General features: G+C 35.9%; 1 long non-coding RNA gene across 1 annotated transcript; it reads right to left on the minus strand.

Moving 5' to 3' along the window:
• Positions 1-865: 865 nt before the first annotated feature.
• c1s.1 (complement component 1, s subcomponent .1) lies at positions 866-10,069 on the minus strand. Its single transcript, NR_027750.1, is given in 11 exon segments — positions 866-1,813; positions 1,911-1,994; positions 2,111-2,236; positions 2,366-2,447; positions 2,900-3,012; positions 3,236-3,383; positions 3,469-3,662; positions 5,579-5,701; positions 6,469-6,649; positions 9,687-9,885; positions 10,032-10,069. It is a non-coding gene; the product is annotated as a complement component 1, s subcomponent .1 (long non-coding RNA).
• Between the last annotated feature and the right edge of the window lie 4,539 nt (positions 10,070-14,608).

Below are 14,608 nucleotides of genomic sequence, written 5' to 3' on the forward strand. Positions count from 1 at the left end.
TTAACTCAGCCTCATACACACTTAGAAGAGTTCCAAAGGGGGATTCCGCCAGTGATGCCACAAAACCTTCTTTGAACATAAATTTTTTTGTAGTGTAAAGAACGTTTTAAAAATCATATAAAAAACTTGTTTGCACAAAAAATGGGATTTTAATGGAATCAACAATTTAATAAATTCTTTAATACAATTTTTCTTTAATAAAAACTTTATTTTTAAGAGTTTAATATACAAAAAAAATTATGGTCTTGTCAGAAATTTAATAAGAAATGGCTAAGTTAGGGATAAAGTACAATCAACTGGTTGTTATAACAGATTAAAGCCTGACAGGCTTATCAGCAGCCCAACGTGAAGTGAAGGACTGTTGTATGAGACTAAAGGGCTTTATTCTGTGAGAGCAAATGCACTGAATGTACTTTATCATGCTTATTACATGGCTAATAACAGCCATAATAGTTTAAATGCAAGTGACAGAAAACAAAAACAGCTGATGGAGTATACACTAACTTCCGCATTATTCAGCCACAAGATGCCACCAAATAGTCAAAAACGCAAAGCTAAGAGAAATGAAAGGAGTTGAATAAAGTATATACCAACCTTCAGTATGTGTTATTCATTCACAAGATGGCGCCAAACAGTCTAAAACAGTCAAAAACAGTGGTGTGACATGATGCATATGAATGTGGATGTAAGTATGTGAATGTTTTGACTGACGGCCAAGATGATTTAAAGTTCCCAGATGAGCCTGTGTTATTTAGTGGTTGTTATATCTGAACAATAAATTGTGGAATGTCTCGACTGACCAATCAGAATTGAATATTCCAGACAGCCGTGCTGTAATAATAGAAAATAAAGCCTGAATGTTTTATTACATTTAAAAATGGATTTATTGATGAGTATAAAACACTGACACATTTACATTTCAAAATATTGAATTAATTTTTAAAGGTGCAGATGCATAAAATGTATATTACACAATTGGATATTCCAAAGAGAAACTTTACTTCGTGATGCAATAAACATTTGTGTAGGTGAAAAAATATTTTAGCATGCTGATGTTAGTTAATTTCCATGGTTTGTTTAATCCAGTCCAGGTAGTTTTGGACTTTCGTATAGTAACCTTTAAAGCTTTCATCTCCACAATTAGGAGGACCCCAGGATACTATGCCTGTAAGACGATAAGGCTGGTCTGGGGACCCATTTCCCAGAGGAGGGAAAAACAAAGGACCTCCACTGTCACCTTTACAACTGTCTACTCTGTCTCCTCCAGCACAGATCATGTTATTGGTGACTTTTGAACCTCCCAATTTACATTCAACAAGTGGATATATCTGGACTGGACCATAAAGCAGATATCGACTCAAATTCTTTCTTTGTAGTCCTCCAAAACCTGAGACTGTGCCCTCCATCACAGCTTCGTCTCTTTTGTTTGGCAAGCACACCGGCCTGATGTTTGTACCTAGAGGCACCCTGGCAGACATTTTCATCAGAGCAATGTCATTATCAAAGTTTGTTTGGTTTTTTCCCAATTCAAGCCCAACTTTATTATATTTTGGATGAATGATTATTTTTTCAGTCACCATAGCGACTTGTTTTTCGTCCAGACCATCAGTTATTCCCCCTAACCAACTCATGGTTTTGCTTTCATATCCATCCACTACATGAGCAGCTGTCAGAGCCCAGTAATCACTGATCAGAGATGCACCACCTCTAGGGTTGAACTTATGTAAGAGCTGCCATGGAATCTGTCCTGGTTGTGCTGGCTTCCCGCCAAAGACTCTTCCACCAAAAGAGTCCTCTGTGTTCATTCCACATACTAAAAGATAGAGAGAGAGATATTAAGGAAGAGAGAAACATATAAAACATCTCCAAATATATTTGGGTTTATAGGTACATTCAGGATAAACGAGTACCTGGTTCACATTTAGGAAAATCTTTTGTTAAAATGTCACCATTCTCAGACACCCAGTTACCTTCGGCGTTGCATGTAAAAATAGCTAATGAAAGGAAAACAATAAAATAGAATTAAAACAATGATAAAAGACAAGGATGCAGAATTACATATTTGTTTGTTTAGAATTACTGTAATTCACATAAACCATACAAGTCTCACCATTTGTATCCAGTTGATAAAATTTAGATTTGCACTTGAGACTGATTTGTTTCATAAAAGTTGTTTGAGGATCATTTTCTGAGAGCTCCAATAATTCAAAATGTTCTGGAAAGCCACAATCTACAGCTGAGGAGGAAACAAGAAAAGTGTTGTTTTTTAATATTATGAAGTCATATATAATTCTAGGAATCACAGAAAGAGGGCAGAAAACAGAAATAAATTTTTTAAAGAAAAGGTTTTAAAACATTTTCTTACGTTCACAGGGGATAACCGGACTCCACTGTCCATTTTTCTGGCATGTGGATTCATACAGGTTCTTAACCTCAGCTAATTCACTCTGTGAAACAAAGTGTGACTTGCAGTGATTATTAAAGATTTGACTCTTAAACTACATGCTAAAGGCTATCATCTAGTTTCAGTCTCAAATGTCACACCCACGGATCGCTGATTAAGCATTAGCCAAAGAAACTAAAATACACTTCAGATGTTCTGAAGTTATCACCTGATTGGTTTAATTCTACAGGATGTCCATGTGTCACGTTATTGATTTAGTGTAAACAATACTTAACTCAGTAACATAGAACACTGACTTAAATAAACTCATAACAAACTGGGACTTTTCTAATACAGCAATAATAATGTTAATTCTATTACAAATTCAAGTTATCTAAAACACACTTTTTAAAACACAATGAACCTCAACAAATCCATAAAATTCAGCCATGGCCCTCCAGCAAACTGAATTTAAAATCATTAAGTCCGAAATGTTTGAAATACTGAAATACTTACTATTAATACATGTCCTTTGTCACATGTCACTGTAACTTTGCCATATGTGGGATATTCATGAAGCTGTGGCAACAAACTAGATGTTGGCGTCACAGGTCCAATACATTTCATCTCTGTAAGGTAGGAAATAATCACCACAATAACATCTAAATAAGCGTTGGTTATACATAAATATAAATTAATAATAATAATAATAATAATAATAAATAAGTTGAGATGAGTGGACCAATGAAATTAGTTTATTATTAATGGAACATTCTTATATATACTGTAGTCCCACCAATCCTTTTTATGCAGTATATGAAGTGTTTAGTTTTAATGATAGGAAAGACAAACCTTTAGTTTTATAACTAAGGCGAAACCCTCGGTTTGTTCCTTTATGGTCTGTCCTAAAAGTAATCTCAACACTCTCAGACCTTGTGAGAAAGGAAGAAGGAAGATCTTTTCCACAATATGTTTTAGCTTCACCAATGAGAGGTTTTATCTAGAAGGAATGCATAGAGAAAGAGAGAACAGGTCATTGAGGCGAAATACAAAGAGAAAGAGACAAGACTTTAAATGTTACGTACGGTTAATGAGTCAATGCACCGTCCATTGTCTGCCTTTTCCACGTCAAACGTCCCTGTGAACGTCAGCTCAAACTGCAGACCTTCTTCTACAGCCAGTTTGTAAGAGCACACAGAGTTTTCTGGATATGGACTGGGCCAGTGTGGCGACTTCAGCTCACCTTCTAGAGAGCCTGTGTAATTTTTACTACAGCTAACTGACATACAGAGAGAGAACAGTGTCACTGGTTCATTACGTATACTGTAGGGATTATGCATTACGGCTGTCAATAAGAAATTAAAATACCAGTTGTTTTAAAGTTTAGTTCTCGCTATCAACCAAACAATAACTACATCTTTTGCTTTAATAGACTCTTAATTTGTAGCTTATTATATTATTATTTTGTTTTGTGGCAAGTTTAAGTATTGGGTAGAGATGTAGAATATGATGCTGCAGTATATGTATTTTCATTCATTCATTCATTTTCCTTCGGCTTAGTCCCTTTATTTATCAGGGGTTGCCACAGTGGAATGAACCGCCAACTTATCCAGCATATGTTTTACACAGCGGATGCTCTTCCAGCTGCAACTCAGTTTTGGGAAACATCCATACACACTCATACACACACTCATACACTTAAGGCCAATTTAGTTAATTCAATTCACTTATATTATTATCACTTATATGTATTTGGAATGTGGGGGAAACCGGAGCACTAACCGGAGCACAAACCCAAGCCAACACGGGGAGAACATGCAAACTCCACACAGAAATGCCAACTGACCCAGCTGGGACAGCGACCTTATTGCTGTGAGGTGACAGTGCTAATCACTGAGCCACCGTGTCACCTATAATATGTCATTTATAAGTGCTAATAAACATCCATTATGCAGTATTAATAACAGGCTTACTAATAAGTAAGTTAAGAGTAAGAATCTGTCTCTTTTATTAAAGTATTAAAAAATTAAATATATGGCATGCTGGGTAACTAATTACATTTATCAGAATTTGCTGGAAAAAAGCCCTTTATCTTTAATCAGCCAAAACAAATCATTCTGAAAGCAATATCAAAGATATTGGCCCTTGGTGTTTACATTTTTATATACCCACAGAAAAGCAAATATTATTAAAGGTATAATGGAATACTCAATTGGGTGAATTCTGCTTTAGTTTTGTTGCTGTGCTGATGGCTTAGCACATTTAAATCTCCTCCAGATTGCTTTTGGTGTACTGTGGTGGCCAAGTGAGCTCAAATGGGCTGCAAGTTAAGAAACTAAATGCTAACAGAAATGCTAAATGCTAATATATAACTACAAACTGAGAAAAACATCTTCAACAGTTTGACAACACAAGTGCATGCAAATAGTGCAGGCCTTAACAGAAATGTTCCGGAGGTCTCCAAAAAGTAACGAACCCAGCAACTTCCTGTTTAGAGTCAGCGATAAAGTCGGAGATAAACAAGAACTTTGACCTCTCTGATCTCTTAGATATCTGACAATTCTGCTTTCACAAGTCCCCTAACCATTTCCATTGTGGTTCATTAATGCTATTTGTAGTACAATTTTGTATTTTGCATATGACATGGAATTAAAAATTTTTTAAATTTGAAATTTTTTTAATTTTGTGACAATTTCTTGCATAATATATTTGCACTAGGGCGAGGCAGTGGCGCAGTAGGTAGTGCTGTCGCCTTACAGGAAAGAAAGTTGCTGGTTCGAACCTCGGCTCAGTTGGCTTTTCTGTGTAGAGTTTGCATGTTCTCCCTGCCTTCTCGTGAGTTTCCTCCGGGTGCTCCGGTTTCCCCCACAGTCCAAAGACATGGGGTACAGGTGAATTGGGTAGGCTAAATTGTCCGTAGTGTATGAGTGTGTTTGTGTGTGTGTGTGTGTGTGTGAACGTGTGTGTGGATGTTTCCCAGAGATAGGTTGCGGCTGGAAGGGCATTATCTGCGTAAAAACTTGCTGGATAAGTTGGCGGTTCATTCCGCTGTGGCGACCCCGGATAAATAAAGGGACTAAGCCGACAAGAAAAATGAATGAATGAATGATATTGGCACTAAATCAACCCATTTAACTTGACAGCCACGGTAAAAATAAACGTCTCAAAACTGCACCCAAACGCAATGTTTATTACCTTGGCAGGTGTGATTATCAGAGTCCATAAAGTAACCTGGTCTGCAAAAACAACGATAACCTCCAATGTAGTTGTTGCAGAGTTGAGTGCACTCGTTCTCAGGGTCCTGACACTCATCGACATCTACAACACAGTAGGATTTGAGCTTAAGATAGAATAGCATTTACATTGACTCCGTTTACATGGACATCAGTAGCCTAATCAAACTATTGGACTTATCTGAGTAAGACAATAATATGATTAAGGCGTTAACATGAGTTGCTTTTTGAATGTTCCTTTCATGATCCCATTTTACATGTTATTGCATATAATTTGATTAACGTCATTGCGTCACCACGCTATGCACATTTCCTCCAGTTTCATGTAATTTTGAGTGCTTAATTTTTAATTTGTGGACTTTAACTGCAGTTTGGCACTTTCACTTTCATTCAGGAACATTTCATTCATGTCCTCTGCGACAAACAAGATATTGGATGCAAGTATGAACTGCGGTTTTAATGAAAATTCATTCTCGATGGGTGCAGAGAATAGTGCCAAACAGCTGTGTGTGTGTGTAGACTATCCTGTTGCAAAATGTGGCGAAAGTCTAACATGGCACTTATAATAACAATAATTTTGATTGCAGTGTTTACTTGTCTGTACTGCACTTCAGTAATGCGACTAAAATCGGCATACTCTACATGCCTTAATTCGATTTCTGTTTAGTTCAATTGTGTCTGTAATCGGATTTATCAAATATCGCTGTTTACATAGTAGACTCATAATCAGAGAATTGTTTTAATCATATTAAAATTGGACTATTGGTGTTCATGTAAACATACTCATTGACTCACAATCCCACAACTTTTTCTTCCCTTTAGTCAGTGAATGACTCATCATCTTTTACTAACCCCGAATAGTGTAAAAGCCTCGAAATCCAGTGTGTCTCTCAGGGTTTGAGTAGTCAGAGAGAAATGAAACAGAGAGACAACCGCCAGAGGAGGAGTGAAGGAAAGGGTTGACAGATGTCTGCAGCTCCTTCATGTTCATGCGTGCACACAGATTAACAAGAAGCTCCTCATCTGAAAATACCTGGACAATAAAATGCAGATAAACAGCAGTTAAATGGTTTGAGTTTTTTTAGTTTTTAAATTCCATAATTGTCAAAAAAAAAAAAAAATACCACAGTATTTTAAACACCTATATGAAAATGAGATAGAAATGTAGAAGGTTTTGAGGGAAGGACTACAATCTGTTGAATTAAAGTAACAAAAACTTATATTTGTATTGCATGCACAATATTATTAATAATGTCTTATAATGAAGATAATCTATTTTTTTAAATTATATAATTCATAAACTAAGTTTTTTGACAAGTTGAAGAAGCTTTTATCCATTTATCAATCAATCAATCAATCAATCAATCTATCTATCTATCTATCTATCTATCTATCTATCTATCTATCTATCTATCTATCTATCTATCTATCTATCTATCTATCTATCTATCTATCTATCTATCTATCTATCTATCTATCTATCTATCTATCTATCTATCTATCTATCTATATACAGTATATATTCATTCATTTTCTTTTCAGCTCAGTCGCTTTAATAATCTGGGGTTGCCACAGTGGAATGAATCAGCCACTTATTTAGCATAAGTTTTTACACAGCGGATGCCCTTCCAGCCGCAACCCATCACAATTTAGCCTGAGTATGTCTCGGGACTTGAGGGGGAAACCGGAGCACCCGGAGGAAACCCACGCGAACATAGGCAGAACATATATATATGGGTTATGGATGGGGGGGTGACTGAGGATAGATTAGATTGCAGATATAACTGAGGATGCGGCTGGTGAATGAGGTGTTGCAGACGCCGCCCTCTCTATTCTGCCGCCCTAGGCACGGATATAAATCAGGACGCGGGTGGTGAGGGAGGTGTCGCGGGTGCCGCCCTCTCTATTCTGCCGCCCTAGGTGGCCACCTAGGTCGCCTCTATGGACGCACCGGCCCTGCATACAGTGCATCTGGAAAGTAGTCACAGCGCCTCACTGTTTCTACATTTTTTATATATATTACAGCCTTATTCCAAAATGGATTCAACTAATTTATTTCCTCAAAATTCTACACACAATACCCCATAATAACAATGTGAAAAAATTATTGCAAATTTATTATAAATCAAAAAACTGAAAAAAAGCACATGTACTGAAGTATTTACAACCTTTGCTCAATACTTTGTTGATGCACATTTGGCATCAATTACAGCCTCAAGTCTTTTTGAATATGATGCCACAAGCTTGGCATACTTGTCTTTTGGGTTTGGCCCATTCCTCTTTGCAGTACTCCTCAAGCTCTATCAGGTTGGATAGGAAGCAATGGTGTAGAGCCATTTTCAGATCTCTCCAGAGATGTTCAATAGGATTTGGGTCTGGATTTTGGCTGGGCCACTCAAGGACATTCATGAGTTGTTGTCAAGCCACTCCATTAATATTTTGGCGGTGTGTTTTGGGTCACTGTCCTGCTGGAAGATGAACCGTCACCCCTGAGGTCAAGAGCACTCTGAAGCAGGTTTTCATTCAGGATGACTCTGTACATTGCTACATTCATCTTTCCGTCTATCCTGACTAGTCTTCTAGTACCTGCTGCTGAAAAACATCCCCACAGCATGACGCTGCCACCACCATGCTTCTCTGTAGGGATGGTATTAGCCCGGTGATGAACGATGCCTTGTTTTTCCTAATGTAACCCCTGGCATTCACTCCATCAGACCAGAAAATTTTGTTTCTTATGGTCTGAGAGTCCTTCAGATGCCTTTTGGTAAATTCCATGCGGGCTTCTATGTGTCTTTTACTTAAGGAGTGGCTTCTGTCTGGCCACTCTACCATACAGGCCTGATTGGTGGATTGCTGCACAGATGGATTTCTCACCACAGAAAAATGCTGGAGCTCAGACTGAGTGATCATCGGGTTATTGATCACCTCCCTGACTAAGGCCCTTTTTCCCCCAATCACTCAGCTTAGATGGCCGGCCAGCTCTAGGAAGAGTCCTGGTAGTTCCAAACATCTTCTACTTACGGAAGATTGTTCACATTGGAACTTTTAGAAAAGCAGAAATTTCGCTCTAACCTTCCCCAGCCTTGTGCCTCGAGACAATCCTGTCTCTGAGGTCTACAGACAATTCCTTTGTCTTCATGCTTGGTTTGTGCTTTGACATGCACTATCAATCCTGGAACCTTATATAGACAGGTGTGTGCCTTTTCAAATCATGTCCAATCAACTGAATTTACCACAGGTGAACTTCAATTAAGCTGCTGAAACATCTCAAGAATGATCAGTGGAAACAGAATGTACATTAGCTCAATTTAGAGCTTTACGGCAAAGACTGTGAATACTTATGTACATGTAATTGCAACAATTTCAAAAAATCCTTTTTCACATTGTCATTATGGGGTATTGTGTGTAGAATTCAGTAAATAAATTAATTGAATCCATTTTGGAATAAGGAAAAAATGTAGAAAAAGTGAGGCGCTATGAATACTTTCTGGATGCACTGTATGCTACCAAACCTGATTGGTTAAATAGATAAAGCAAATTTTATTTAAATTTACCATTGTAGACAGTACAATAGACATTACAATGTCAATTTCAGATTTTTTTGGTGTTAACATGTACGTATACAAATGTTTGATAATTGAATAACCAGTTTTGACTGTGATGGCTTACATGATGACACATGATTAAGAGTTTAAATGAGAATAGATTCATCAGTTTTGATTAACAAGGCTTATGCAATTGTTTTTTGTCCAATCTACAGGCAACTGTACTTAATGTTTGCAGACATGTGCCAAGACATTTGCAAGTTGCTTAAATCAATAAGAAATGCCACTCTGAAGTGAACAATGAGCATCTAAACTTACTGTTTTGAAGAACAAAAAAATTCAATCGAGAATTGAGCATAAGCAATTGAGAAAAATTGTAATCTGGAAAAGTGCAAAACACTTTTTTTCACAGTGCGTACATTTATTTTGACAACACTTTCAAATAAAACTGCGTATTTAAAAAGTTTATAACACCTACGTACAAACCATGTGTAAAAAAAAAAAAACTTTTTCTAACACACACACCTTCAAGGCGTCATCTTCACAGTTAAAGCTTTCCTCCAGGTCTACATGTGTGAGAGTGAGTGTGATTCTGTGTCCAGCCGGAGCACACTCTTTCCAAGTCATATTGGAATAAGGTTCATAACCTAGTGGATGTCCAGGGGACTGAATCCATCCAGACAATGGCACTGACCCACACAGGGGAAAGAAAAGGGAAATCACACTGGACAGAAAGAAGAAACATCAGCAGGAAGCAACTTCATTATCAAAAACAAGGATAGATAGACAGACAGACAGACAGACAGACAGACAGATAATCAATGGAACATTTTGCTTGATAAACTGCAGCAGATAGAGAAAAACACATACCAGAAAGCAATCATGATGCGAAGTGTTGAAACATAACTGGATCCCTCCTCTTTCTGAACTTTCACTTTCATGCTCTGTGTGGATCATAATGTCCAACCCCTTTTCTCCTAAAAAAAAAAACATGGAAGTACTTCTAACTGAGTGTTTGTCAACATCTGTTAGTGGGCGTTTACTCTAGACTGAATAATTTGGTGAGCAGAGATTCCTCAATTTAATGGCTGTTTCAGATAAACCATTGTTGTCTGCAATATGCAAATGGTTTTGTGGTTATTGTATGTAAAATATACATCTTCTATATTTGCTTAATTGTTTTAACAAATTGGGTTGAGAATCACAGCTTTAGAATAGAAATTTAACATGGTTATACGATGAAAAGGATGTTTTCAAGCATTAAAATAATAAAAGTGTCATACTTTTATATGTAATATGTAAGAATGTGTCCTCTTTTCAAGCAAACATGATTGATTGCTGTACATTTCACCACAGTTTATAGTAGACACCCATTGAAATATCATCCAGTATAACAATAATTTATATAATAAGCGTCTTTAGAATTTTTGATGAACATACTGCAGCACAAAAATACTAATTAAATGGCATTTTAAATATTTACACGTTGCCAATCACCTTCAAACAACCAGGGTTTACTCATTTATCAGCAAGAAGTTGTTAATCATTAAAAACTATAGTTTTAATAAGGTCACAATTAGTTTGCTGCTTTATTTTCCATAAACATATATAGTAGACCTATAAGTTACATTTGTTCACCAGTTTTATGTTCAAGGTTTATTTCTAAACTTTAAAGTGCACATTACTAGCATTTGATACGCATTTCACTTTAAAAACTAACATACACGGTGTGTTTCTATGGATCTTACTACCAAAGCCAGAAATATGCTGTAGTTTGAGATAACAAAGAGCACGTACGCCATCTGGTGTCGAAAATGAAGAAGAAAGAAAAATGAGGGGTGCAGACGTAATGTAAAGACATAAGAAATCAAACGAGAAAAGAAAAGAAAAGTAAAGAAAAGAAAAGAAAAGAAAAGAAAAGAAAAGAAAAGAAAAGAAAAGAGGGAAGTGGTGAGAGGGAAAGACAGATGATAGCTGGAGGAAGAAGAGGTTATCAGAACTGCTTGAATTTCTTCCAACCGACATTTACTGTAACAAGCACACAAAAAAGGTCAAACGGTGTCACTAAACATGTTTCATTGCGTTTTACAGCACTCAGTGCTCTGGTCTCTAACAATTCACACTTCACATTTACTGTAATGCAATAGCATGTAACAACAGTACACAACCTTTGCTAATAAATGAGACTAATCATACTACATTACCAATTACTCATAGATTGTTGTCATAGATTTGTTTTTGTTTTTTATAGAACCTACAAATGAAGCAAATTTTCAGCATATCAACACCAGACAAAGGAAGTAAAACAGAAAGTGTTTCATTAACACAAAAAATAGGAAAGGAAGTATAATGGTTCACTATTACAAAGAGAAGTCCAAGCGGAGGCCATGAATCCCACTTTTATTGTTGACTAGATCATCAAAAAAAAAAAGTTACACCATTTTATTTTTTGTAGTTATTACATTTTATTTCTATCTGAACAAAATCATTAGATTATTTTATCATTGATTTTTTTCAGTTTAGGTTTCTCTTCAGGACCTACTGTAGGATCTAATGTAATGGTTGTCGAGATACTGCATTATATAATCATACATACAAAAAAAGTAGTGTATTTACATTAAAACATTAAGTAAAAAAAAAAACTTTGAAATCCATCTCAAGGTTTATTTCATATTTTGGGCCCCAATTGTATCAAATTTGCAGAAATCTGCAGTATGCATACTTTACTTTACCTTACATAACTTTACCACATAACATTTAAAGTGCATCATAATATTACACCAACACTGCTCGTGCTATAGCAACTTTATTTAACATGTTTTTTTTTCATATCTCAAGACTAATTAATACCACTAAAATATTTTGTTTCCTTTTTCATTTATGCATGAAGCTTAGCTCTTTTCTATAGAGACAACATCCCTCATATGAGAAAATAATAATAAAATAGCCTATTCAATATTGATATGTAGATGGATTTGTGTGCCAGCTCTCACATCAGAGAGTACAGTAATGAAGTGAAACTCTCTGTTCTACAGTTCAGACCAAATGAGGAAGAGTAGGAACACAGTCGCACACACACCCACGCACAACACAATGATTGTACTGCACTGTCTTCCACAAAAGTATCTGTGGTTTTTCAAGTCGTATCTCACCTTTTCTGACATTTAGCATGTGTATGGCATGCAATGTAACATTTAATCTATAAAGATGATAGCATTTAATGCCATGCTACAATTATTTTTAGCCGTCTAATACATTTTTAAAAGATAATAGTAATTCATAGTTCTTATTCATTATATACTAAAACTCAGACATTACATTTTCATGAGATAGTACTAGTTTTACTATCTAAAAACTAGTATGTCATAAATGAAGAACAAAGAAGAGAATATGGTACAGATATGTAATAAATAATTTCTAATATGCTATTATTCAATGCTAGTTTCTAACAGTAGAATCTAAACAAATAATTACTGATGACTAACTACTGTTTTAAAAATGTGTTGTACTGACAAAAACTGAATAATTGATATCTCAATGAAAGATCCCTTTGGATAACAATTATATAAATACATAAATTATAGTAGTACATTCATTCATTCATTCATTCATTCATTCATTCATTCATTTTCTTTTAGCTTAGTTTCTTTATGCATCAGGAGTTGCCACAGCAGAATGAACCGCCAGTTATCCAGCATATATTTTACTCAGCGGATGACCTTCCAGCCGCAACCCAGAACTAGGAAACATCTATACACACTCATTCACACACTCATACACTAAGGCCAATTTAGTTGATTCAATTCCCCTATTCCACATCATGTCTTTGGACTGTAGGGGAAACTGGAGCACAGAAGAAACCCACTCCAACACAGCGAGAATATGCAAACTCCACACAGAAAAATGCTAACTGATACAGCCGGGACTCAAAGCAGCAACCTTCTTGCTGTGAGGCGACAGTGCTAACCACTGAGCCACCCTGTCACCCCTATAGTAGTATAAACTGAAAAAAAAACTCTGAATCAACTTTTAAAAAACTGTAATTTTATACAGCTAAATTTATAAATTTCCCTCAAATTGTAGTTTTAACTGGGTTAAAACTGAAAAATGTAATTTAATATTAATCAAAATATTTATTCTGCCCAATTGGAAAAACTACATTCACTCAAAGGTAAAATGTTGTTTATATATAAATCATGAATTAATTGAATCAATTTGGTTCACCATATTCCTAGTACTAGGTTGCAGCTAGAAGGGCAACCATTGTGTAAACACATGCAGGATAAGTTGGCAGTTCATTCCACTGTGGCCATGAACCCCAATAAAAAAAAAAAATAAAAAAAAAAAAATATATATATATATATATATATATATATATATATATATATATATATATATATATATACAGTGGCTCAGTGGTTAGCAACAAGTTAACTCGTTCGAGTCCCCACTGGGTTAGTTGCCATTTCTGTGTGGAGTTTGCATGTTCTCATTTTTGTTTGTATGGGTTTCCTCCGGGTGCCCCAGTTTCCTCCAAAGTCCAAAGACATGCGGTATAGGTGAATCTGGTAAACAAAACAAAAAAGACTGATTTAATTTGATTTGACTTAATATCAAAATCCAAGTAAAATTGTACCATGCACTAAACTGAAATAAATACCTATAATGTTACTTTATATTCCATAATGAGGTTTTGACCTTTAAATGGCTTTTAAAAAATGAAAGCTGCTTTTAATCTGGCTTTTAATCTGGCTGAAATAATCTTTCTCCATAAGAAAAAATATTGTCATTTAAAGAGAAAAAAATTTAAAGGAGGTAAAATAATTCGGATTTCAACTGTAACATTATTTTCATTTATTTTCTTTTCAGTTTAGTCCCTTTATTAGTCCGGGGTAGCCACAGCGGAATGAACCGCCAACGTATCCAGTATATTTTTAATGCAGTGGATGCCCTTCCAGCCGCAACCCATCTCTGGGAAAAATCCATACACACATTTACACACACTCATACACTATGGTCAATTTTAGCATACCCAAATCACCTGCATGTCTTTGGACTGTGGGGGAAACCGGAGCACCCGGAGGAACCCACACGAACACGGGGAGAACATGCAAACTCAACACAGAAATGCCAACTGACCTTGCCGAGGCTTGAACCAGCGACCTTCTTGCTTTGAGGCACTCTGCCACCGCGTCGCCGTAACAATATTTTATTTTCAATAATAAGGTAAACTATCTTTTATTTTGCCTATAAATGTCATACAAGATGGTAATCAAACTCACATTATATGAAAACTGAAGAGCACATAGATAGTATTTGTAAATGCTAGTTTAAAGTAAAAATACTTTGAGAAAAAGTAATGATTTTAATTCTTCCTGTGTGGGTGGGGTGTGGTTTGCTTTAGGGCAAATTGAATAAACCCGGGTAAAACCAGAAAACATAAATTT

This window comes from Danio rerio, chromosome 16 (assembly GCF_049306965.1).
Source record: "Danio rerio strain Tuebingen ecotype United States chromosome 16, GRCz12tu, whole genome shotgun sequence".
Lineage (NCBI taxonomy): Eukaryota > Metazoa > Chordata > Actinopteri > Cypriniformes > Danionidae > Danio > Danio rerio.